At 42.8% G+C, this 23,405-nt stretch overlaps 2 long non-coding RNA genes across 3 annotated transcripts in view; one reads left to right on the top strand and one right to left on the bottom strand.

The window, feature by feature from the left end:
* Positions 1 to 23,101, bottom strand: part of LOC146395174 (uncharacterized) — a 70,911-nt gene extending 47,810 nt beyond the window's left edge. Inside the window, exons 1-3 of one of the 2 annotated variants that reach the window (XR_014832799.1) lie at positions 23,005 to 23,101; positions 22,404 to 22,491; positions 1,412 to 2,785 (exon numbers count right to left, since the gene is read on the bottom strand). This is a non-coding gene — a long non-coding RNA (uncharacterized LOC146395174). Of the gene's footprint in view, positions 1 to 1,411; positions 2,786 to 22,403; positions 22,492 to 23,004 lie in introns of those variants that run through there. The other variant, XR_014832798.1, reaches the window with a different exon arrangement.
* Positions 2,214 to 5,677, top strand: LOC146395175 (uncharacterized). The gene is made up of 2 exons (XR_014832801.1): positions 2,214 to 3,556; positions 3,764 to 5,677. It is a non-coding gene; the product is annotated as an uncharacterized LOC146395175 (long non-coding RNA).
* Positions 23,102 to 23,405: the final 304 nt, after the last annotated feature.

The raw sequence follows: 23,405 nt of genomic DNA, 5'->3' as shown, positions 1-23,405 counted from the left end.
GAGAAGAAACTCATGGACTTGGAGAATAGACTTGTGGTTGCCAAGGGGGAGGGGAGGGAGTGGGATAGACTGGGAATCTGGGGTTAATAGATGCAAACTATTGCCTTTGGAATGGATAAGCAATGAGTTCCTGCTGTGTAGCACTGGGAACTATGTCTAGTCACTTATGATGGAGCATGATAATGTGAGAAAAAAGATTGTATACATGTATGTGTGACTGGGTCACTTTGCTATACAGTAGAAAATTGACAGAACACTGTAGACCAGCTATAATGGAAAAAATAAAAATCATTATTAAAAAAAAAAAAAAGAATCCCCACTCCAGCTCTGCTTTTAGGAAACCCACCTAAAACTCCATCCGTTTCTGGATGCTGCAGTGCCTTCCAATTGCAAATTTCCACCCTTTTGATTTCTCCTCCAATGCTCTGCTTAAGGTGCCAAAATGCAGTGAAATCAAGAGACCAGCAGCCAAACCAGGAAGAGAAAGGAACAAAAGGTCCTTAGCTGATCAGCCCCTGAAATAAATTCTGGTTAACAATACAGCCAGATACGTTATATAGGAATTCTCACTCTTAAAGGCCTCTCATTTGAAAAAGCATTGTTAAATATTCTTTCTCATTTTCCTCATAACATTTTTTCCCATTATAAAAGTTATTAATCTGCTAATAGTACTTTACTGAGGCATGATTTATATGCAGTAGCATGTGCACAAACCTCCACACTGCAGCTCAATCATCTAATTCACACAATATCACTCAGGTCAAGAAACAGCACTTTTTTTGCACCCCAGAAAGTTCCCCAGTTGCCCTTATCTTTAAACCGTCCCCCAACGGAAGCAGCTTTTTTTTTTTCTTTAGGGCCCCGCCCATGGGATATGGAAATTCTCAAACTAGGGGTGGAATCAGAGTTATGGCTCTCAAACTAGGCCACAGCCACAGCAACAAGAGATCCATCCAAGCTGTGTCTGTGACCTACATCACAGCTCACGACAATGCCAGATTCTTAACCCCCTGATCAAGGTCAGGGATCAAACCCACATCCTCATGGATACTAGTCAGATTTGTTTCCACTGTGCCACAACGGGAACTCTGGGCAGTCCCTGATTTCTGTCATTAAAACAGGTTTTCATAAAAATGGAATCATTCAGTACCTACTCTTTTCTGGCTGGCTATTTTCATTCAACAAGATGGGGAGTTTTTGGGTTTTGTTTTGTTTTTATGGCCATGCCTGCAGCATGTGGAATTCCTAGGCCAGGAATCGAATCGAGCCACAGCTGTGACCTACACCATAGCTGCAGCAACACCACATCCCTCTAACCCACTCTGCCAAGCCAGAGATAGAACCCATACTACCACAGAGACAATGCCATATCCTTAATCCACTGTACCACAGTCAGAACTCCAAGATGTTGTTTTTTGGTTTGCTTGTTTTTTGTTTTTTAATCTTCATCCATGCACTGCATATGTTAGTTTGTCTCTTTTTATTGAGGACTAGTATTCCACTGGATGGATTCACCACCATTTTTCTCCATTCTCCAACTGATGGGTATTTGTGTTTCTTCCAGGGTTTGACAGTTATGAATAATTCTGCTAAGAATCTCCTTATATATCCATGTTAGAAGGATTGATATTTAGCTTTGGAAGGCTACATAGGAGTTCCCATTTTGGCTCATCGGATTAAGAACCGGTCATAGTGTCTATAAGAATGTGGGTTTGATCCCTGGCCTCATTCAGTGGGTTAAGGATCCAGTGTCTTCACAAGCTGCAGCATAAGTTGCAGATGCAGCTTGCATCCGGCGTTGTGTGGCTGTGGCGTAGGCTGGCAGCTGCAGCTCCGATTCCACCCCAGGCCAGGAATTTCCATATACCACAGGCACAGCAGTAAAAAAAGAAAAACAGAAAAAAAAAAAAAAAAAGAAACACTGGATCTTATTTAGTGTACTAATAAAGAAGTGTGTGTGTGTGTGTGAAAGAAAAAAAGGGAGGAAGGAAGTCTATATAATGACTCCTCCTTTCCCATTGTGCAGTTAGAAAGCAATACAGAAGTTCCCGTCATGGCGCAGCAGAAATGAATCCAACTAGGAACCATGCGGTTGCAGATTCAATCCCTGGCCTCGCCCAGTGGGTTAAGGATCTGGTGTTGCTGTGGCTGTGGTGTAAGCCGGCAACTACAGCTCCGATTAGACCCCTAGCCTGGGAACATCCATATGCCACGGGTGTAGCCCTAAAAAGACCAAAAGACAAAAGAGGAAGAAAGAAAGAAAGAAAGAAAGAAAGAAAGAAAGAAAGAAAGAAAGAAAGAAAGAAAGAAAGAAAGAAGCAAGGAAGGAAGGAAAGAAAGAAAGAAAGAAAGAAAGAGAAAGAAGGAAGGAAGGAAGGAAGGAAATTAATTAATTAATTAAGAATGAAAAGGGAATAAGACGAAAGCAATCCATCTGGGAGTTCCCTCGTGGTCTAGTGGTTAGGACTCAGCACTTTCACCTCTGAAGCTGGGGTTCAAACGCTGGTCTAGAAACTGAGATCCAACACCAAGCTGTTGCACAGTGTGGCCAAAAAAGAAAAGAAGAGAAAACAATACACCTATTCACTGGGGATAATGTCAGAGACAATAAATCTGCAAGCTAAATTATGGAAGGGAGAGGAGGCTGGAGTCAGTAGGCAGTTTCAGATAGCCAGGAGTCAGGGAAGCGGGATCTGGAAGGCTGGCACAGAGCAGGTGTTCCATCCAATGCTCTTTCATGTACTTGATCTCAGCATGGGATCAACAGCTCTCTGTGTTCATTTACCTACAATGAATAGATGATCAAAGCTTGGGCCTTCCTGCATGGGGACATCAGACTCAGCTCGCAGTAGAGTCAGAGATTCTAATACACATCAGTTCAACATGAAATCCTGGTAGGAGCCTCTAGGGGACAACCCCGACACAAGGGATTTACTTTCCAGTGAAGGAAATTCTCAAAATCCTACATGAGTCTTTACAGCCTATACTAAAGTCACTCCTTCCTTTAGAGCAAGCTCCCACATACTGAGATTTACATGTGCGTCTTGAATTGTAAATGTACTGACTATAGGAATTCAATCATTTAACCTTTATCGATACCCTGAGAGCTAGGTCCCTTTATTATTCCCATGTTATAATTGAATAAAGAGAATCAGAGAGGTTAAGTAACTTGCCCAAGTAACTTATGGAGCCACCTGAATCATGCTGCTATGTCCATTGGCTTGTTTTATGTCATTCTTAGCACTAAACCATGCAAAAATGGGTGCTCTCTAAAACAGCAACTGTATTTATCCAGAAGCATGGCCTCAAGACTACGGTACACAGCTAAGATAAGGGAACAAAGAGAAAACATGGGCTTCCAGGATCCTGAGAAGCTGCAGGTAGATGTATAACAACATGGCCAAGTCTTTAAGACACAGACCCCAGGATGAGGACATGACCTTGTTTTTGTTTTTTGGGTTTTTTGTTTTATTTTGTTTTTGTTTTTGTTTTTGTTTTTGTTTTTGTTTTTGTTTTAGGGCTGCGCCTGCAACATACAGAAGTTCCCAGGCTAGGGGTCCACCTGGAGCTAGAGCTGTCAGCCTAGCCACAGCCACAGCAATGCAGGATCTGAGGTGCATCTGTGACCTACACCACAGCTCACGGCAATGTCAGTTCCTTAACCCACTGAGCAAGGTCAGGGATCGAACCCGCATCCTCATGGATACTAGCCCAGTTCATTACTGCTGATCCCTGCATGGCATGTCCTGAGTCCTGTTTCTAGGGAGCTGTTGAGTATAAAAACTTTTTCGTGACAGTCATTTCCATTTCTACACGTCTTACCTTATCTGATTAAAACAAATCCCAGATACTCTTAAAACCATACGACATCATAGTGCACAACATGAAATTCATAGTGACAACCCTGTCATCAAGAAAATGATTAAACACTGCTCTGTTAAATCTAAATGACAGAGCGCAAATGTATATAATCCATTCCTCGCAGAAATGAAATAACAATTCTTTCAGTTTTGTTTTATTTTGTTGCTTTGCTGCTTTCATCGTAAAAGTGATACATGCTCATGGCAGATAGATGGATAGATGGATAGATAGATAGACAGACAGACAGACAGCAGGTAAATGTAGACAGATGATAGATCACTAAACGGTAAAGAAAGATATACAGTGTGTTAAATGAAAAATGGTAGTGCTTTTCCACCTCCTTCTTGCCCCTATTTTTGCCATTAACAGTGTTTTGTATATCTTTCTAAGTATTTTCATGTAAAGATTCATATTTCTACTTACTTTTATTTTTACCAAATCAAATGGTACTAGATACATTGTTCTGTAACTTACTTTAATTTACTCAACATAATCCCTATTACTCTTTCTTATTTTTGTAATCTCAGCCCCCAAAGATCTATATTTTAGAATGTGACCTAAGTTTTTTAAAGTAATGAAACTGATATGCCGAGAGCAAGACTGTATTTTATAGCACAGAGAACTTCTTTATTCTTTTCTAGGCCAATTTCAAAATCTATTCCTAAATGTTAACAGCCATATATTAAGCAGGGTCTAGCCTTGTACTGTCCAATGCTGTAGCCATTAATCATATACGACTATTTAAATTTAATTTGCACAAAATTAAATTAAAAATTTAGTTACTCGATTGCACTTGCCATATTCCAAGTGCCGAGTGGCCACATGTGGCTAATGGCTGCTATATTAAACAAGGCAGATATACGGAGAACATTTCCATCATGACAGAAAGTTCTATTGGACATCAGTGGTATATAACTTTTATGCTTTTAGCATAGAAGAGTTTTGCGCAGGATACTGATCGTAGAAGAGCTAACAGTCAAACGGAGCCAGAGAAGCACCCAAGTACTGGGGACAGCAGGTAGCTGCATCTGTCCTCAGGTAGATGCACCAAGGACCTCAGGAACATGTGGTGTTCTAGTGCCCTATGACCAAGTGATCTGGCAAGGCCGAAAACATAGCAGGCCCTCCTGGCAGCAGCTGAGTCCATGGAGAAGACACAGCCACTGCTGGAGATGCTGATCAAAGCTTAGAGAGGAGAGACATAAACCTCCTCCACCAACTTCCCTCTTCCTTCTTCCCTCTAGTACCTCCTATTGACCCAACCCAGCATGAAGCTGGCAGTCACAGGAGCCTGGAAAAGGCCACCTGCAAGGAGAGGAGGGAGGTGTGCTGGGAGGGCACGAGAGGTGAGGTAGAGCCTGGTCCATCAGGAGAAAGGAGGCACCATGAAGGAAGCAAAGCCTTCCTCAATAGAGCTGGGGTGGTACCCAGAGAACAGATAATGAAGGCCCTTGGATGGAGCCCCTAAGGAGTTTGGATTTATCCAGAGAGCTCTGAACAGCTGTTGGCAGCTCTTAGGAAAAGAATGTCATGGAGTTCCCGTCGTGGCGCAGTGGTTAACGAATCCGACTAGGAACCATGAGGTTGCGGGTTCGGTCCCTGCCCTTGCTCAGCGGGGTTAAGGATCCGCCGTTGCCATGAGCTGTGGTGTAGGTCACAGATGTGGCTCGGATCCCGCGTTGCTGTGGCTCTGGCGTAGGCCGGTGGCTACAGCTCCGATTCAATCCCTAGCCTGGGAACCTCCACATGCCGCAGGAGCGGCCCAAGAAATAGCAAAAAGACAAAAAAAAAAAAAAAAAAGAAAAAAAAAAGAAAAGAATGTCATGATCAGATTCATGTTTTAGGAAGACAACTAGACTAGGCTAGCAATCCTCTAACTGTGGCCTCGGCACCATCAGCACCTGTGTTGCCCCAAAACGAGTTAGAGATGCCCATTATTGGGCCCCAACCCAGTCCTGATGCGTCAGAGCTCTGAGGATGGGGCCCCATGGGCTGTGTAGTTAAGGGGTCCTCCAGGTGACTCCAGTTCCTACTAGAATATGAGAACCCTTGTGCTAGCCTGGAGGTGGGGGCCTGGACAAGATTTAAGGGAAAGATGATGAAGGTCTGGCTAAGACAGGGACATGGGCGGGGTGCCTGAAAGTGATGGAAGAGCTGGACAGGCAGGCCTGGTAACCGAACCGGGGCAAGAGGGAAAGAGGAGTCCATCAGGAACAAGCAGAGGAGGCAACTGCCCATGTGAGGAGGTTCACGAGACACCAGGCAGAAACCTGTCCGACCCCAAAACCTTTAATCACTGAACAACTACTGATCGCTCTGGGCGCTGTGCCTGGGGAACTGCCGAGAAAGCGTGGCCTCTGCCATCCAGGACCTGACAGCTGACACCTGGACTTCCCTCACCCCAAATCAATTAAAGCTCTGCCTTCCATTAAAATGCAGACGCTGATCACAGGGACCCCACCGCCCCCGCACCCACAGACAGGGTCTGCATCCCTCATAAGCACCAGACACCCCACACCTGCGGGATCCCTCAGGGTGGGGCTGCACCTCCCTCCCTTCTCCACCCTGAAGAGTGAGCCGAGCGTCCAGAGCAGCGCAATCCAATTGAAAATGTAACGCAAGCTACAGAGGCAATTTTCAATTTTCTAGTAACTTCATTAGAAGAATTAAAAGAAACAAGCAAAATGAAGTTTAGAAATGTATTTTCCCTAAGCCATCATTTCAACCTGTAGTCAATATTTGACAAATTACTGACAAGATATCTTACATTCTTCTCCCCACCCCACCCCCTGCTAAGTCTTCAAATTCTGGTGTGTGCAGTATACACTCACAGCCCATCTCAATTTCAACTCCCCCTGAGTTCCGGTCTCAGCGGCCACATGGTGGCTGCCATGATGGGAACTACAGGTTTAGAAGAGAGTAATTGCTTATTAGCTCCAAGTGTGGGTATTCTTTCCCATGGAACAGACAACCAAGGATTCCTTACAGGTAGCAGTGTCATTATGACAGAAGGTGTCATGTGCGAAAGGAAATAGGGGACCGGTAGAAGTGTGGGAGGAAAAGCAAGCTGCTTAGCTGGGCAGGCAGATCGTTGTTAAAACAATTTTCTTGGAAATATAAAGTGGGAGAAAATGGGCATGAGAACATCCCAGGGAGAGAGACAAACGTGGATAAGAATGGAAGTGGCCCATTAAAAATATGGACACCTGCGTCCATTGCCCTTTGCAAGGAATAGAATGTGACCCCAGCAACACTGCTTATTCCACCTCCCCAGTGCTACAGAAGCCTGAGTCTGTATGGCTTGCATTTATTAAGCATGGAGTGAATAATGCCAACCCAGCTTTTCCACTTTTACTATGTGACCTTGGGGAAGTTACTTAATTTCTCCGTTCTTCTGTTTCCTTGCCTATAAAATAGAGTTCACAGATACGTTCCTTAGAGAACTGTCAGGAAGATTTAACAGAACTATGGAAACAAAGTGCTTAACATAGGACCAAGGCACATGGAAGACATTCTAAAAATGTAAACTCTTCTAATTATTTTTGTTAAAATGGAAAGATCTGATTCTTCGATACTTTCCAAAATAGAACAAAATAACCAGGAGTATTGATATCATTGATGGAATTTTGTTTGTTTTGTTTTGTTGTTTGTTTGTTTTTAGTCTTTGCTTTTGTGTTTTAAAATACTGACTTTGAGAGCAGAGAGAGAACATAGACGTTGAGGGCAAGACCTCGGCCTGGAACTCAGGAGTCACCACCTTTCAAGCTCAGATGGGCCCAGGCAGGGTAAGAAAGAACACAGGTAACACAGCACAACAGGCTCCCCATGGAAAGAGTGAGGAAACCAAAACCAGAAAGCGAAACCCCAGGCCGGGTTGGTGAGGGCTGCTGTACCAGGAACTCAGGCAGGAGACAAGGCCACTCACTGGGCGTGGGAACTGGACCCCTGCACCCTGCTCACAGGCAGCAGCTTCCCAGCCTTCTCCCTGCTTGCTCTTGGCCAGTGTCTCCTGTCTCCATTCCTCGGGGTAGACCCACACCTGTGGCTTTCTTTGTATTGCAGGGTACGCCTATATCCCTTTGCACAGGCCTCAGGGCTCTACCCAATTAAAAAGAAGTTCCCAGCCCCTTGCCAGGCTGGGAACACCTAGCTTCCCATCCTGCCCAGGAGCCACGTCCCAGCCACCACCATGAGCGTGGCTGTGTGTTCTGATGCAGCTAGGAGGTGGCTGTGGTGAGCTCAGTCCACCTCAACCCTGCATAACAACTCTGCTCCTTCCCAGCTTTCATAGACACCCTTGGAGCCTCCCTGGAGACAGCCATGGAGGGTCATGCTTTCTCCATTCCACCACATTGCCCCAGTGCTAGAAAGTTCTGAAGTTAAGGAGAACAATTTCAAAAAACTGCTATCAGCCCCTAGGCTTGACCATGTATAAACTATGGTGAAATTTGCCTGCTCCACCCCTTCCCCAAAACAGTAGATGGGAATCAGGCTTCCAAAATGGAGAAGTTTCCATAGGGCAGTTTCCAAGGCACAGCACCAGGAAAATAGGACCCGTCCTGCAAGGTCTCCATCAGAGAACAGAACTGGGCAAAACTGTCTGACCCCATCATATTCCCCCACAGAGGTACAACTAACCAACAGAAATCCAGGTAACTTCCAAGTCAAGATCAGGCAAAACTAAACATTTTTATTTTACTTAATAATTTTTCTTCCACTTGACTTCATTGACTCCAAGTCTTAATTAAACAAATCTGGGGATAGGGACAAAATAAATCCCAGAGAACTGGAGTTTTCTGCAAATTTACCTCTGTTTCTTCCTACATGTTCAACAAAGGAGCAGGGTGAAGAAATGTATCCATTGAAAAGAAATTAAAGGAGTTCCTTTTGTGGCTCAGCAGTAACAAACCTGACTATTATCCATGAGGACACGGGTTCGATCCTTGGCCTCACTTGGTGGGTTAAGGATCCAGTGTTGCCATGAGCTGTAGTTTAGGTCACAGACATGGCTCGGATCCTGTGTTGCTGTGGCTGTGGCATAGGCCAGCAGCTGCAGCTCTGATTCACCTCCAGCCTGGGGACTTCCATACGCCACAGGTGCAGCCCTGAAAAGAAAAAGAAAGGGAGGGAGGAAAAAGAAGGGAGAAAAGAAAAGAAATTAAACATGGCAGGACCTCAGCCTGTTAAGGACCCAATGTTGTCTCAGTGAGGATGCAGGTTGGATCCCTGGCCTCACTCAGTGGGTTAAGGATATGGTGTTGCTGCAAGCCGCAGTATAGTTGGCAGACGCAACTCAGATCTGGGGTTGCAGTGGCTGTGGCATAGGCCACAACCACAGCTCCCATTTGACCTCTGGTCCAGGGACTTCCATATATTGCAAGTGTGGCTGTAAAAAGAAAAAGAAAGAAAAAAGAAATTAGATGTGGAAAAATAAGTAGGTTTAACAATGAAGCACCAGAGCAGCACTTTTCAGATATAAAGTGCTTAGTGATTATTTTAAGCACTAGGATACACATCCATCATCATCAATTCATCAGTCTTCATTAAGCAGTTCTAATGGGTTTGGAAAATATAGAGAGCCCTCTCCCAGCCTTCAGCCCTACCATATTTTCCAAAGCAAACTTCCAAAGGACAAATTAAACAGCCAACTTGTCCATGTCAGGATCAAGTATTGATTTCCTGCCCAGTGCTAAGCCAGAAGCGGGGAATTACAGATAGTGAGTTCTCTTGAGGAACTCACAGTTGAGTGGTAAAGACTGATATATTCACACACCAATAAATAGAGATAAAGGCACTCGTGGAGATGTGCACAAGGTAAAGAGATGGGATGAAGAAGGCCATTGAGGGTAGTCCGCAGACGACCGTTCCAAGCAAAGGTGAGGTTTGTTTTCTCCTTAAATTGTGCTGAAGTTCACAGGTGGAGCAGAGTGGAGTACAGACCTCACACTACAGCCACAGATCATGGGCAGCAGTATGGGGTGCAAGAAGGGTAAGCAGGGGCTGGGTGATGAATGGCCTGAGTCACTGGAAAGTTTGAAGCTGGAAATTAAAAGGACCAGGTGTGCCTCGTGGAAAGTTCTCTCTGTCACACTGTGGAGACTGGGTATGGCAGATAGATTAAAATGGAGACAATCTGTGGAATGCCACTGTAATCAACTAAGTGAGATACGATGGATTTGAACTAAATTCTACAAAGTAGAGAAGGAGGCGATTCAAGGGTTATGTAGGAAGTAGATCCAAAGCACTGAGTGGCCCACTGAATGTAAGGTGAGGAGAAGAGGGGGCTTGCTGGGGCGTTTCTGTACTAGGTGCTGTCTTAGTTTGGATTACCTCAATGACAGATCCCAGATCCCAACGCCAGAATTTGGGTGCAGATACTTTATTTGGGAAGTGAAAGCAGGAATCCCAAGGGAGGGACTAGGCCAGATGAGAGAAGGAATTAGGAGGGATTGTGTTACTGAGTAGCAGACTGATAGGCGCTCTAGGGCTCAATCTCACAGGTGTCCTCTTAAATACTATGCAGATACAGCTCAGGACTGATGGCAGGAGGGGAGAGGAAGCCTGGGTTCATATCCACCAACTCTCATCATCAATCCTGCCCAAGCCAGGATGAGTGAGCCCTAAGATCAGAGGAAAGCCCCCCATACACAGCAAAAAAAAAAAAAAAAAAAAAAAAAAGTGCTTGAGATAAGAAGTTTTTAGTGTGACAGAAAGTGTCCACAAAGTTGCATGTGACCTTCAGGGTGGGTGGAGAGGATAAAGGCAGAGTGCTGCACAATCAGCCAGGTATCTAAACGGTCAAAGATTCAGACTATCTAGCAAGACAATAGTAAATAATATCTGAGATATCACATCAATTTCACCCCTTAAAATTTTAAGTGAGGAATTCCCATCATGTCTCAGTGGGCTAGGAATCTGAAGCTATCTCTCTGAGGATTCAGGTTTGATCTCTGGCCTTGCTCAGTGGGTTAAGGAACTGGCATCGCCACCAGCTGTGTCGTAGGTCATAGACACAGCTTGGATCCTGTGTTACTGTGGCTGTGGCGTGGCTGCAGCTCCAATTCAACCCCTAGCCCAGGAACTTCCATATGCTGCAGGTGAAGCTGTAAAAAGAAAAAAAAAAAATTTTAAGTTGAGCTGTAATATAAACTAATTGAACCACGTTAAGAAAGCTTACTAGGTGAGCCCCATCTGGTCATCTCACATTTATTAGAGTATTGTGCCATGACCACAGAGGCTATGAGAAATACATCCAGAATTCTGGACTGATAATAAACCTATCGAGACTACAACTATAATACTGTACATAACTACTGATGATTAGGAAAGTGGATGAAAAATTTCGTGCAAGACTTGAGAATGTCAGTAACATAAGAAGCTTCCAAATTATGAACTGATTCTGGGTAAAAGCAGATGCCTCATGCGTGGAGGGAGGGAAGCCAAGTATTGTTTGATACTCATCTTTCGAGGCTTGGAACTGTCAGATTTGGTTTCTAGATCAACCACACTCTGGTAATCTTCTGAAGACATTTTGATTTTTCCTTTTTTTTTTTTTTTTTTGGCATTCCTATGGACCTCAGTCTCTCCCCCATATTAAAGAAGGTGACTGCCAAGAGACCTCAAGGGACTGTCCCCCAAAAAATACATGTGAATGTGAACAGGATTTGTAGCCCTAGAGAAACCTCCATACACTTTTAAACTTATCTTGGGAAAGATCAGACGTTTCCTACCCACAGATTTGAATCAGCTTGAACCTAAAGTATTTAATTTCCATATTTAGAGCAGTAGTTGCCATTGGTCTATAATACAAACCATCCCGTGAAGCTGTGATTCAGGCATATACTGATTGCTGCTAAACTACCCAGAATTCGAGCTCAATTTCACAAGACAGAAATATGACTTTTTTTTTCTTTTGGTCATAAAAGATCACCCAAGGAAGTAGCATGACAAAATGTTTCCTGATGCTGTTACAGGCGTATGGCTGAAACTCAACCTCACACACATCTGTACAAAAACGTATTGAGCAACCCACAAATAGCTGAGTTTTCTGGCAACATTAACACCAGAGCATCAGCAAGCCTTCTGTCGTTAATTATTTGAGACATCTCCTGCTTTGCTTTTATAACATCCTGAGCTGTTTATCAAAGAGGTCATAACATGAGAAAGTATTCGTGCCATCTTTAATAAAGAAAAAATCTGACTGGACAGAGAGAGAAGGAAAAACATTGTTGCAATAGAGCAACAATCAAATTATGTCTATAATGGCCTTTAAATCTGGAAGAAAAGATCTACAGTTTAGCAGTACAAAGAAGCATTATTCCTGTTGTTATTTAAAACTGCCCTCTAATCCTTCACACATATGTAATACATCTCGTCCAAGGATCTCAAAGTCCATTATAAATAAACAAGAGGCTACACTTTATAAAATCTGGCCAAGGCCACAAAAGAGATGGAACTCTCTGGTCATGAATAAGCCAACACTTTTGGAAAGACTCACCAGCTAATAATATCAACTCTCTTGGTCTCATCAAAGTTTGGGGAAAGAATCAGGTCTTGGTACGCAAAAGGCACTTAATAAATATTCATGGCTATAAAGATTAACTTTTTAAAAATCTGCTACAGTAACATTGTGGAGATTAGTTAATTCCTGTGAGTTTTTTTATTTTGTTTTTGTTTTTGCCACACCCGTGGCATTCAGAAGTTCCTGGGCCAGGGTCTAACCTGCACCACAGCTGTAACCAGAACAACAGCAGCAACAATGCCAGATCCTTAACCCACTGAGCCACCAGGGAACTCCCCTGTGTATTTTTTCAATAAATGTAATTTATGTATAAATGTAAATTCACCATTATCCAAAGGACCTAGTGATCTCAGTATCAAAACAGAGAAAGATTAGTTATTTATCTCCCTGTTACCTTACTTCATTATTATCTTCCCTGCTTCCTTAAAAGCTTTCCAAATCTCTGCAAAATTCCTATCTTGGGAAATTGCAAGTCTGAGTCCCGATGAACACAGAGGAAAAATGTCTAAGGTAAGAAAACAGAAAGCTCATAATGTTTGAAAAGCACAACATAATGTTTGAAAAGCACAAATACTGCAGGTAGCTGGTAGGGTTACACCCTTCACTCATTTAGCAAATGTTCACCAAAGTCACGGAAGTCACAAGAAATGTTTGGAGAGTCCAAGAGATGCCGGGCCTCGTGTTTGACATTGGCTTAGACTCTAAAACAGCAAAAGCAGGGGTAGGGGAGGGAAGAAAAGGAACGTTTAACTCAATGGGTGCTAACTAGCGTGGCTGTCAATGGGATCTGTAGCCCTAGAGCAAGATTTCCAACCTTGGCCCTGTTGACACTGGGGGCCAGACAATTCCTTTTTGTTTGTTTGTTTGTTGTTTGTTTTTTTAGGGCCACACCCGCAGCATATGGAGGTTCCCAGGCCAGGGATCAAATCAAAGCTGTAGCTACAGCAGGATCTGAGCTACACCACAGCTCACTGCAACGCCAGATCCTTAACCCACTGAGCGAGGCCAGGGACTAAACCTGCATCTTCATGGATACTAGTCAGATTCATTTCCACTGAGCCACAGTGGGAACTCCACGGCCAGACAATTCTTGTGTGAGGAGCTGTGCATTTTAGGATAGTTAGCAGCACCCCAGGACCTCTACCCACCAGGTGCCAGGGGCACTCTACTCCCTCCACCATGCCGCCCCCATCATGACAACCAAAAGTGTCTCAGACAGTGCTCCCTGGAGGGCAAAACCATCTGCTAACTGAAGACCACTGCCCTAGAGGTCTCAGAAGATAATTAACTTTCTTTCACTTATATATTGTCTGGACAATTCTGGTTAAAACACTTAATTTAATCTTCAACCAACATATCTCCAGGTATTTTCAGTATTTGTGGTGTCTGGATCCATCAGTGTGCAAGGGCCATTTGTAAAATGAACCATCCTATTTCAATAAGGCATCTCATTTCTGTATTATAAACTCAGGCTCCAAAAGTAGCACTTACATTGAAAAAGAAATCAGCACAGAAAATTTACTAATATTGTAAGGGACTGCATATAAGATGACAGTAAATCTCCACGATGACATATGTCAAAGAATGACTCAGAGACAAGGAGTTAATTATCTGCATCTCCTTTACATACAAGTTAATTCACTTGTTTGTAATTAAGGCCATTGGACTGGTGTGAGTAAACAAAGATAAAAACAGGACTTATTTTTAAAAAGAAAAAAAAAAAAAACAGTGGTGAGAGACAAGAGGAAAAAACAATGAGAAAAGTGGGCCTTCTTTTGCATTTTGGAAGTAAATTAATTAGCTGGCGGCTAGAAAGAGCCCAGTCTGGGCTGTCTGCCCTTGAACAGGTCATTTAAGGTATCAGACAAGCAATTTCAGCTGATGATGGATTCTTCAAGAAACCTTGGGGGTGTTGCTGAGTTGTATGCGTGGGAGCCTGCCCCAGAAACATCTCTGGGTCCATCATCAGGTGGGTGAGACCTGTGTCATTTCTCTATTCAGAATAACTCTCATAGGAAGACTAGTTTTAATATAGCAGCCTTATTTTTTCCTCTGTAACTGGATGGAAAGGAACTACTACATAAAACAAGCTTCAAATTCCCAACAGCTAGAAAACTTACGCCCAGAGATTTCTCTCTCTTCTTCTAAGTGAGAGGAGCACCTGTACCAGGCTGTTCTACCTGTTCACCACGGTGCAGAAACTGCCAATCCCAGGCTCACCTGCTCTTCCCTCCTGAACTGGAGAAGATTCTAGCCACTAAAAGTGCTGCTGAAAAACAACAAGGAAGAGCTTCTTCAAGAGCCCCAATCTTGTTGATGTTTCTGGCAAGGCTACCCTTCTTTTCTTGAGTCATTTTGAGTTACTTCAGTAAAGAGCAGCCAGTGTTTAGCATCCATACTATTCCTGTGATCAGTTCCTGGCACAAAGTGGTCAGCCAATAAATGGAAAATATTTTGGAGTTTTTGTTACTACAGTTAGTATTTATTTATGTATGTATTTTTCTTTTTAGGGCCACATTCACAGCATATGGAGGTTCCCAAGGTTGAGGATCCAATCGGAGCTACAGCTGCCAGCTTACACCACAGCCACAGCAACGCCAGATCCGAGCCGCATCTTCAACCTACACCACAGCTCACAGCAACGTCAGATCCTTAACCCACTGAGTGAGGCCAGGGATCAAACCGGCAACCTCATGGTTCCTAGTCGGGATTCGTTTCTGCTGCACCACGACAGGAAGCCCTACAGTTAGTATTTATTGAACACTTACTATGCTCCAGGCACTGGTCCAAGCCCCATGCATATTTTATTTCATTTAGTCTTCACATCCACTTTAAATTTTTATAAGAAAGTCGGGATTATTACCCCCACTGTACAGGTGAAGTCTAGAAGGTTAGATATTCTTATTGTCAAAAGTTCATGTCATTATTTTCAACCTTTCAGTAATGTCTGTGTTTTTCTTTGGAAATAACTTCCCTTTTCTTGATCTCTGTCTTTGCTTGCCCCACCCCCATCCCAAGGCCTTGAGTCATGACCTCCCCTTAAAATGTACTTCAGAATTTTGTATTTCTCTGCTGAGTGATGGATCCTAGAATTAGAGATAATTGGTTCTGTTTCTGAGCGTTTGTCTGTTCTAAGCCATGGCTCTGCTTCTGAGTATACAACCTGGCAGACACTGGAAGCCATTGAAAGATATGACTAAGATATGGTTTTTGACCCCTGAGATCTTCCCAAAAGGAAACCAAGAAGTGCCCAAGACAAGAGTGAGACATGAGCAATTGACCAAGGGAGATGAGAGAGTAACCAACCCTGCCTGGGGCCACAGAGGAAACAGCACTTAAACTGAGTTTGAGGAGGCGTGAGAGTTAGTCAGCCAGGAAAAGAGGAGGAAGTGTTCTGGTCAAAGGAAATGGTCTCATCCAAAAGTCACACACTTCGCCTTGGCACTATTGTCCTGTTTGCAACAAACATTTTCATAGGTTGCATGTGCCAGATACAACAATTGGTGCTGGGGAGCCAGTGGTAAACAAGAAAGTCAAAGCTAAGGTCCGTATGGACCTAGTATTCTAATGAGGGACAGTGTGGCAGCTGGTTCCAAAGATGACAACATCAATTCCCTCCTCTCTTGTATGCACTGCTGTTCCTCTCATCAGCAGTTGAGGTGTATGTCTCCTTCCCAGAAACTTGGACTGTTCCTATGCCTGCTTTGACCAATGAAATGTGGATGAAGTGACACTCTGGGACTTCCAACTTGGGACATTAAAAAGGTCTGGAATTTTCCACTCTCTCCCTTTTGGAGCCCTGAGCTGCCACATAAAGGAGGGCTGGATCCCACTCTGGAGTGAGAGGCCACCTTGAGAAGTAAAGGCACTTATACCCAACTCCACACCACATCATCCAGCAGCTGCATAAGACAGCCTATTCCAGTTAACCTTCTTCTGCATAAGAGGCTGCTCCAAAATTCAGTGGCTCATGCAACCACTATGGAGAACAGTATGGAGGCTCCTTAAAAAACTGAAAATAGAACTACCATATGATTCAGCAATCCCACTCCTGTGCATATATCTGGAGAAAATCATAATTCCAAACCATGCATGCCCCCCAATGTTCTTTGCAGCACTAGTCACAATAGCCAAGGCACGGAAGCAACCTAAGTGACCATTGACAGAGGAATGGATAAAGAAGATGTGGTACATATACGCAATGGAGTATTACTCAGCCATAAAAAAGAATGAACTAACACCATTTGCAGCAACTTGGATGGATCCAGAAATTAAGCTAAGTAAGCCACACAGAGAAAGATAAATATCATATAAGATGGCTAATATGTGGAATATAACCCCCCAAAATGATACAAATGAACTTACAAAACAGAAAGAGACTCAAAGATTTTGAAGCCAAATTTATGGTTGCCAAAGAGGAAATGTGGGGCAGGAGGGATACATTAGGGGTTTGGGATAGACATATACACACTACTATATATAAAATAGATAGGTAACAAGAACCTACTGTATAACACAGGGTATCCTACTCAATACTATGTAATACCTACATGGCGAAAGAATCTGAAAAGAAATGGATATATGTATATGTATAACTGTATATGAACATATATGTATATGCTGTACATCTGAAACTAACACAACTTTCTAAGTCAACTATATTCCAATAAAATTTATTTTTTAAAAACTCGTGGCTTGGAGTTCCCGTCGTGGCGCAGTGGTTAACAAATCCGACTAGGAACCAAGAGGTTGTGGGTTCGATCCCTGGCCCTGCTCAGTGGGTTAAGGATCCGGCGTTGCTGTGAGCTGTGGTGTAGGTCACAGAAGTGAACAAAGAAATATTCCAACCTAAAATAGAACCTGCAAAGGAGTGTATAGGTTAAATAATGTCTTTCTGATAGAGTCCCAAAGAATCACCAAACTCTGAGATAACACAGCAGGATGTGTGAACTGGTTATAGAACTATCTTCCTAGGGTTTAAATCAAGCCCAGTCCATGTGGGTTGGTCAGGCCCTCAAGGAGGTTGATTTAAGGTCATTGTGTAAGGCAGAAATTGCCTGGAGTCATTATTGCCTTGAAAGTATCTTCAATCACCACGGAGACTAGCTCTTCACTTGAACACCAGATGGTTTGTGACATACATTAAGAGTGTACATTTGTGGATTTCCCACCATGGCACAGCAGAAACGAATCCATCTAGGAACCCTGAGGTTGCAGTTTCGATCCCTGACCTTGATCAGTGGGTTAAGGATCCAACATTGCCGTGAGCTGTAGTGTAGGCCGGCAGCTATAGCTTCGATTTGACCCCTAGCCTGGGAACCTCCATATGCCACGGGTGTGGCCCTAAAAAGCCAAAAAAAGAGTGTACGTTGTACAGGAGTTCCCGTGATGAATCCACGGGTTGAAGGCTCAATGTTGTCTCTGTGAGGATGTGGGTTCCATCCCTGGCCTCGCTCAATGTAAGGTTAAGGATCCGGCATTGCCACAAGCTATGATGTAGGTCACAGATGCAGCTCAGATCCAGTGTTGCTGTGGCTGTGACAGAGGCCTGAAACTGCAGCTCCTATTCGACCCCTAGCCCAGGAACTTCTGTATGCAACAGGTGCAGCCCTAAAAAGATTTTTAAAAATGTACATATATCCTGACCTCCTGTGTGCAAAATTGCTTGCTATTGCTTTTTCCTCTAAGTTAGTCACAATAAATGTCTTCTCAACAAAGTATGGGGGGGAAGGCTTCAATGTAGAAACTGGGTCCAAAGAGAGAAGTCCATAACTCCACAACATATGTGAAGAGAAAAGCAACGGGCAGCAATGCAGAGAAACTAAAAACATCATCCATGCCTACAGCAAAGCCATCTCAGCTTCGGATAACTTAGGGCTCCCCAAGTCTGCTTGCCATACAAATGAGTCATAGATCCACAATATACCATGCTGTACAGATTCCAAATAGTTTATCAAGTGAAAAAACAATTATAAGCAGAGAAACAGTAGACTGCATACAATCTCAGAATCTCTCATTAACCCATATTTAGGCCATGCATGTATAAATTATTTGAACTTGGCCAACATTCCAATTGCATGGGACTCTAACCCATAATAGTCTACATTTTTATAGGGCCAGGAAAAGGGAATGGCTAAGAGAATATGTTACTTTAGAAACTTCTGGCCAGGGAAGAGGCCTTGGTAGGGGTGCATGGTCTCAGAAGTTGAGTGCCTACTAACAGCCTGCTGAGCTAAGTCGGACATGCTGAGTCAGCTCTTTGCTAAACTATCAAAAGGAAATTAGATGCAAAGTCCATCCAGATTTCTCTCTCACAACTGCTTCCTGTTCATGGAAGTTAAAAGAGAAATGTGCCAGGAGTTCCTATTGTGGCTCACCAGGTTAAGAACCCATGAGGGGAGTTCCCGTCGTGGCGCAGTGGTTAACAAATCCGACTAGGAACCATGAGGTTGCGGGTTCGGTTCCTGCCCTTACTCAGTGGGTTAAGGATCCGGCGTTGCCGTGAGCTGTGGTGTAGGTTGCAGACTCGGCTTGGATCCCACGTTGCTGTGGCTCTGGCGTAGGCCGGTGGCTACAGCTCCGATTCAACCCCTAGCCTGGGAACCTCCATATGCCGCGGGAGCGGCCCAAGAAATAGCAACAACAACAACAACAACAACAAAAAAAAGAACCCATGAGGATACTGGTTTGATCCCTGGACTCTTTCAGTGGGTTAAGGATCTGGTGTTGCCCCAAGGTGCAGCGAAGCTCACAGATGCAGCTCGGATCTGGTATTTCTGTGGCCATGGCATAGGCTGGCAGCTGCAGCTTCGATTCGACCTCTAGCTCTAAGAACTTCCATATGCCATGGGTGTGGCCCTAAAAAGAAAAGAAAAGAAAGAAGGAAGGAAGGAAGGAAAGAAAGAAATGTGCCTATTGTGTAAAGAGGCCTCCAGATGGAACCTGTGCCCCTTTAAGAAACAATCTAGTCCTCTTTTTATGAATATATGGTCATAATCACCAACATATTTGAAGATATGAAAGTACAAATTATATAAGCAGAAATCAATAATACAAGAAATGGATGAGAATTTTTTTAAGTTCTAATTATGGGAAGGTAATGAGCCCATAACCTAAAAACAAGCTACTAAGAAAGAGAAACAGGAAAAAAAAGAGAGAGAGAGAAAAAAAGAGCTCTTTAACATTAAAAACATGTTTTCCAGGAATTCCTGTTGTGGCTCAGTATGCTAAGAAGCTGACCTAGTGTCCATGAGGATGTGTGTTTGATCCCTGGCCTCACTCAGTGGGTTAAGGATCCAGCGTTGCCATGAGCTACAGTGTAGGTCACAGATGAAGGTCAGATCTGACGTTGCCCTGGCTGTGGTGTAGGCCAGCAACCGTGGCTCTGATTCAACCCCTGGCCCAGCAACTTCCATATGCCACAGGTGTGGCCCTAAAAAGGAAAAAAAGAAAGAAAAAAATGATTTCCAAAATAATAGATGGAACAGAAGGGCTAAATGATAGAATGGATATGGCTAAAGTAGTGTGCTAGATGATAAATCTCTTGATATAGCACAAAAAGAAAGAGACAGAAAGACAAAGAAATAAAAAGAAGGAAGGAATTCAAGAAAGAAGAACCAGAATGGGGAAGAGAAGGAATAATCAAAGAAATAATGAGAGGAGTTCCCATTGTGGTGCAGCAGAAATGAATCCAACTAGTATCCATGGGGATGTGGGTTTGATCCCTGGCCTCGCTCAGTGGGTTAAGGATCCAGCATTGCCTCGAGCTGTGGTGTAGGTCACAAACTCAGCTCGTCGGATCCTGCGTTGCTGTGGCTGGGGTGAAAGCCAGCATCTGCAGATCCGATTCAAACCCTAGTCTGGGAATTTCCATATATGCCATGGGTATGGCCAAAAAGAAAGAAAGAAAGAGAGAAAGGAAGAAAGAAAGAAAAAGGAAAGAAATAATAAGAGAGGGAAAAAAAATCAACTGACTTGAGTCAGTTGGCCGAAGTGGGCCATCGAAGAATAAGCAGAAATAATTTTAAGTCATATGTAGAGGTACAGATTGGTAAAACATCTACATTTAAAGATAAATGGTGTGATGGAACATGATGGAAGATAACAAAAGAAAAAGAATGTGTGTATATATATATATGTATATGTATATGTATATATGTGTGTGCGTGTGACTGGGTCACTTTGTTGTACAGCAGAAATTCACAAAACATTGTGAATCAACTATAATAGAAAAATAAAAGTATTACAAAAAATAAAAATAAAGGAGGCGAACAGGCAAAAAAAAATCCCACAGAGGAGAATATTTTACAAATTAATTTATATATTGTTGCAAGACATGTTTTTATAATATTTTCTTAGCCTCTTTGCTGAAAACTCCATCTTATCCTTCCTTACTTTGTCCCGTCTTCCTGCTTAAGAAGCAGTCACGGTGACGGTAAATGACTTAAGCTTAAGAACAAAGACCTAAGGGCATGGGTTATTCCCAGGGTCAGCTGAATGAGGACATAATACATTGGTCTAGGCGCGCTGACCTGTGCAGATTGGCACGCCATTTGCACAAGCATGATATGTCCTCTAAAGAATAAGAGAAAGAGGAACCTCAGGACCAAGTGGTTTAGGAGTGGTCGTTAACAGAATATGCATTAGAAAAGAGAACCAAGGTGCAAACCTAGGCACACAGGGTTGCCACAAACAGGCATGCCACTTGCAGAAGCACAGTGAGGATTCTCTGAAATGCTATGCATAGATAGCTAACTCAAATGCTAATGATTCTTAAATGCCTATAGTTTAGAGTAAAAAGTTTAACCATTTACCAGCTAAGTGACTTTTAAGATAATTAAAAAAAACCTCTATCCTGCACCCACAACCCCCTTTTCGCTTGATGTAATCCTCAAGAGCACAATAAAAGCAGTGTGATTTCTTGAGGCAGGGCTCTTGGTCCCTGAGACCTTGAGTCTCCTGGTTCCCACCTTTACTTAAGATAAATGTCTCTGTGTCTTGTTTTATGTTAATTTTTTTCCTTAAGTTCCATAGCACCCGTTCTTCAGCCCCATCCTGCTAAGCTGGTCTCGGCAATATATGTATAATTTATGTATATAATTATTTTACATGCCTTTTACTGTCTTTTGCATATGGGGGACCATCATGATAGCCAATAAGATTTTCTGGTATAAATGAATACAAAATAAATTTGAAAAAAAAAAGGATAAATGGAAAATCCCCAAAGCAAAAATGTACCTTACAAACAAAAAACAAATACTAAATTGGCATCTGATTTCTCATCAACAGTGAGTGCTAGTAAACAATGGAGCATTGTTTTCAGATTTCTGAAGGAAAATCTTTTAGAACTGAGAATTCTATTCCCAACCAAAAAATCAATCATGTGTGAGGACAAAATTAAGGCTTTAAAAACATAAGGAATCAAAATAATGTATCCTCTCTGACAAATTACTCAAGGATATATCCCAATGAAATGAAGAAAATGAATCCAAGAAAGAGAAAGACATGGAACATCCAAAATAGTAAGATACACAAGAAAACCGTGAAACTGACAATTGAATCTAAATAACTTCTAGTAATACGCATAAGGCACCCAAAATAGTATTGATAATAAAATATCTTAAATAGCAAAGACATAATGTAAGACATGAAACAATCTCAGATTTATTTCCAATAAACCAAAAGGGAGGAACATATTAAGAATAAATTTGCTAAAGATCTTGCCTCATTCAGGTGCTAAGTTATAAATACAAATTAGTCCTTGATCTTCTACTCATCAGTATAAATGTAAAACTAACAAATAGAAACATAAAAATAAGATGCTTCTTTAGTTCTCTATCACTGTTTCAGCATCTCTGACTTAAAACAATAATAATCATTTCTTTTTCTCTCCCTCATGGTTTGGGGGATGACTGAGCACAACTAGGCATGAAGGTTCCCCACCCACACATGTGTCAGTTGAAGCTGAGTCTCTGCTGGGACCTCAGCTGGAGCTATTATTACTCAAAACGCCTGCCATTACCTGCAAGTGGCCGCACCATGCACATTGAGCTTCCTCGTAGTGTGGTATCTGGGTTCCAATGGCAATCATCCTGAGAGAAAGAGGGAAGCTGAAAGAGAGAGAGCGCTCACCAGACAGAAGCTACAATGCCTATATCACTTCACCACACTCTATTTGCTCTAAGTTCATCATTAACGGCTGGCTCATATTCAAGAGAAGAGGATTCAGACTCTACATCTTACTGCAAAAATGTCACAGAACTTGAAGACAGATTTTTAAGCTGTTTCAGATGTATTATTTCCAAAAAATAACTAATGGTTTAAAAAAGAATGAGCAAAAAAAAAATGTTTGCAGTCCTATAAAGAGTCGGGGAAGAATGAAACTATAAAAATTTAAATCTAGTAAATGCAAAATAACATGGCACTTTGAATGTTTCAAAAATTACAATGAATATGAATAGCTAATTTCTGCTGTTAAAAATAGAGACTTACAAATGAGATTCAAAACTAACAAAACCATGGAATATCTACCTACTATAAGCTCTTATGAGACATTGAAAGGCCAGTAAAAGAACAATCCCCCTCGTCCGGGCTTGGAAGAGGTGACACCCCAAATCACTCACGAGAAGCGGTCTTGATGCAAACAGCAAGAGGATTTTTATTCCAAGCGCGCTGGGGCTCACAGTCCTACGCCACGCAGGGGTAGAGGACTGCGGCCCCTAGTTCGGAATCGGGACAGGTTTTATGGGGTTCACAACAAAGCCTGTGCGTCGCAAACCAATCATTTTAAAATATCGAGAGCTCGCGCTCCGTGGACCAATCATTTTAAAATATCGAGAGCCCGCGTTCTGTGGACCAATCATTTTAAAATATCGAGAGCCCGCGTTCTGTGGACCAATCATTTTAAAACAGTTCCGGAGGTCCGCATCTGCGTGGGCTCCTGGGCAGAGTGACAGATTGCAGTTGAGATAGGTCACTAGGGCTTTCAATGTGTAATCAATTCTTCTATGGTGCCAGTCAGTTT

The sequence above is a fragment of the Sus scrofa genome, chromosome 17, assembly GCF_054392235.1.
Source record: "Sus scrofa isolate SSC_HxYL_T2T_F1_AM1 chromosome 17, Sscrofa_HxYL_maternal_Yorkshire_Landrace_v2.0, whole genome shotgun sequence".
NCBI lineage: Eukaryota > Metazoa > Chordata > Mammalia > Artiodactyla > Suidae > Sus > Sus scrofa.
The sequence above is the reverse complement of the archived record's forward strand: the minus strand, read 5'-3'. Positions and strand labels throughout refer to the sequence as shown.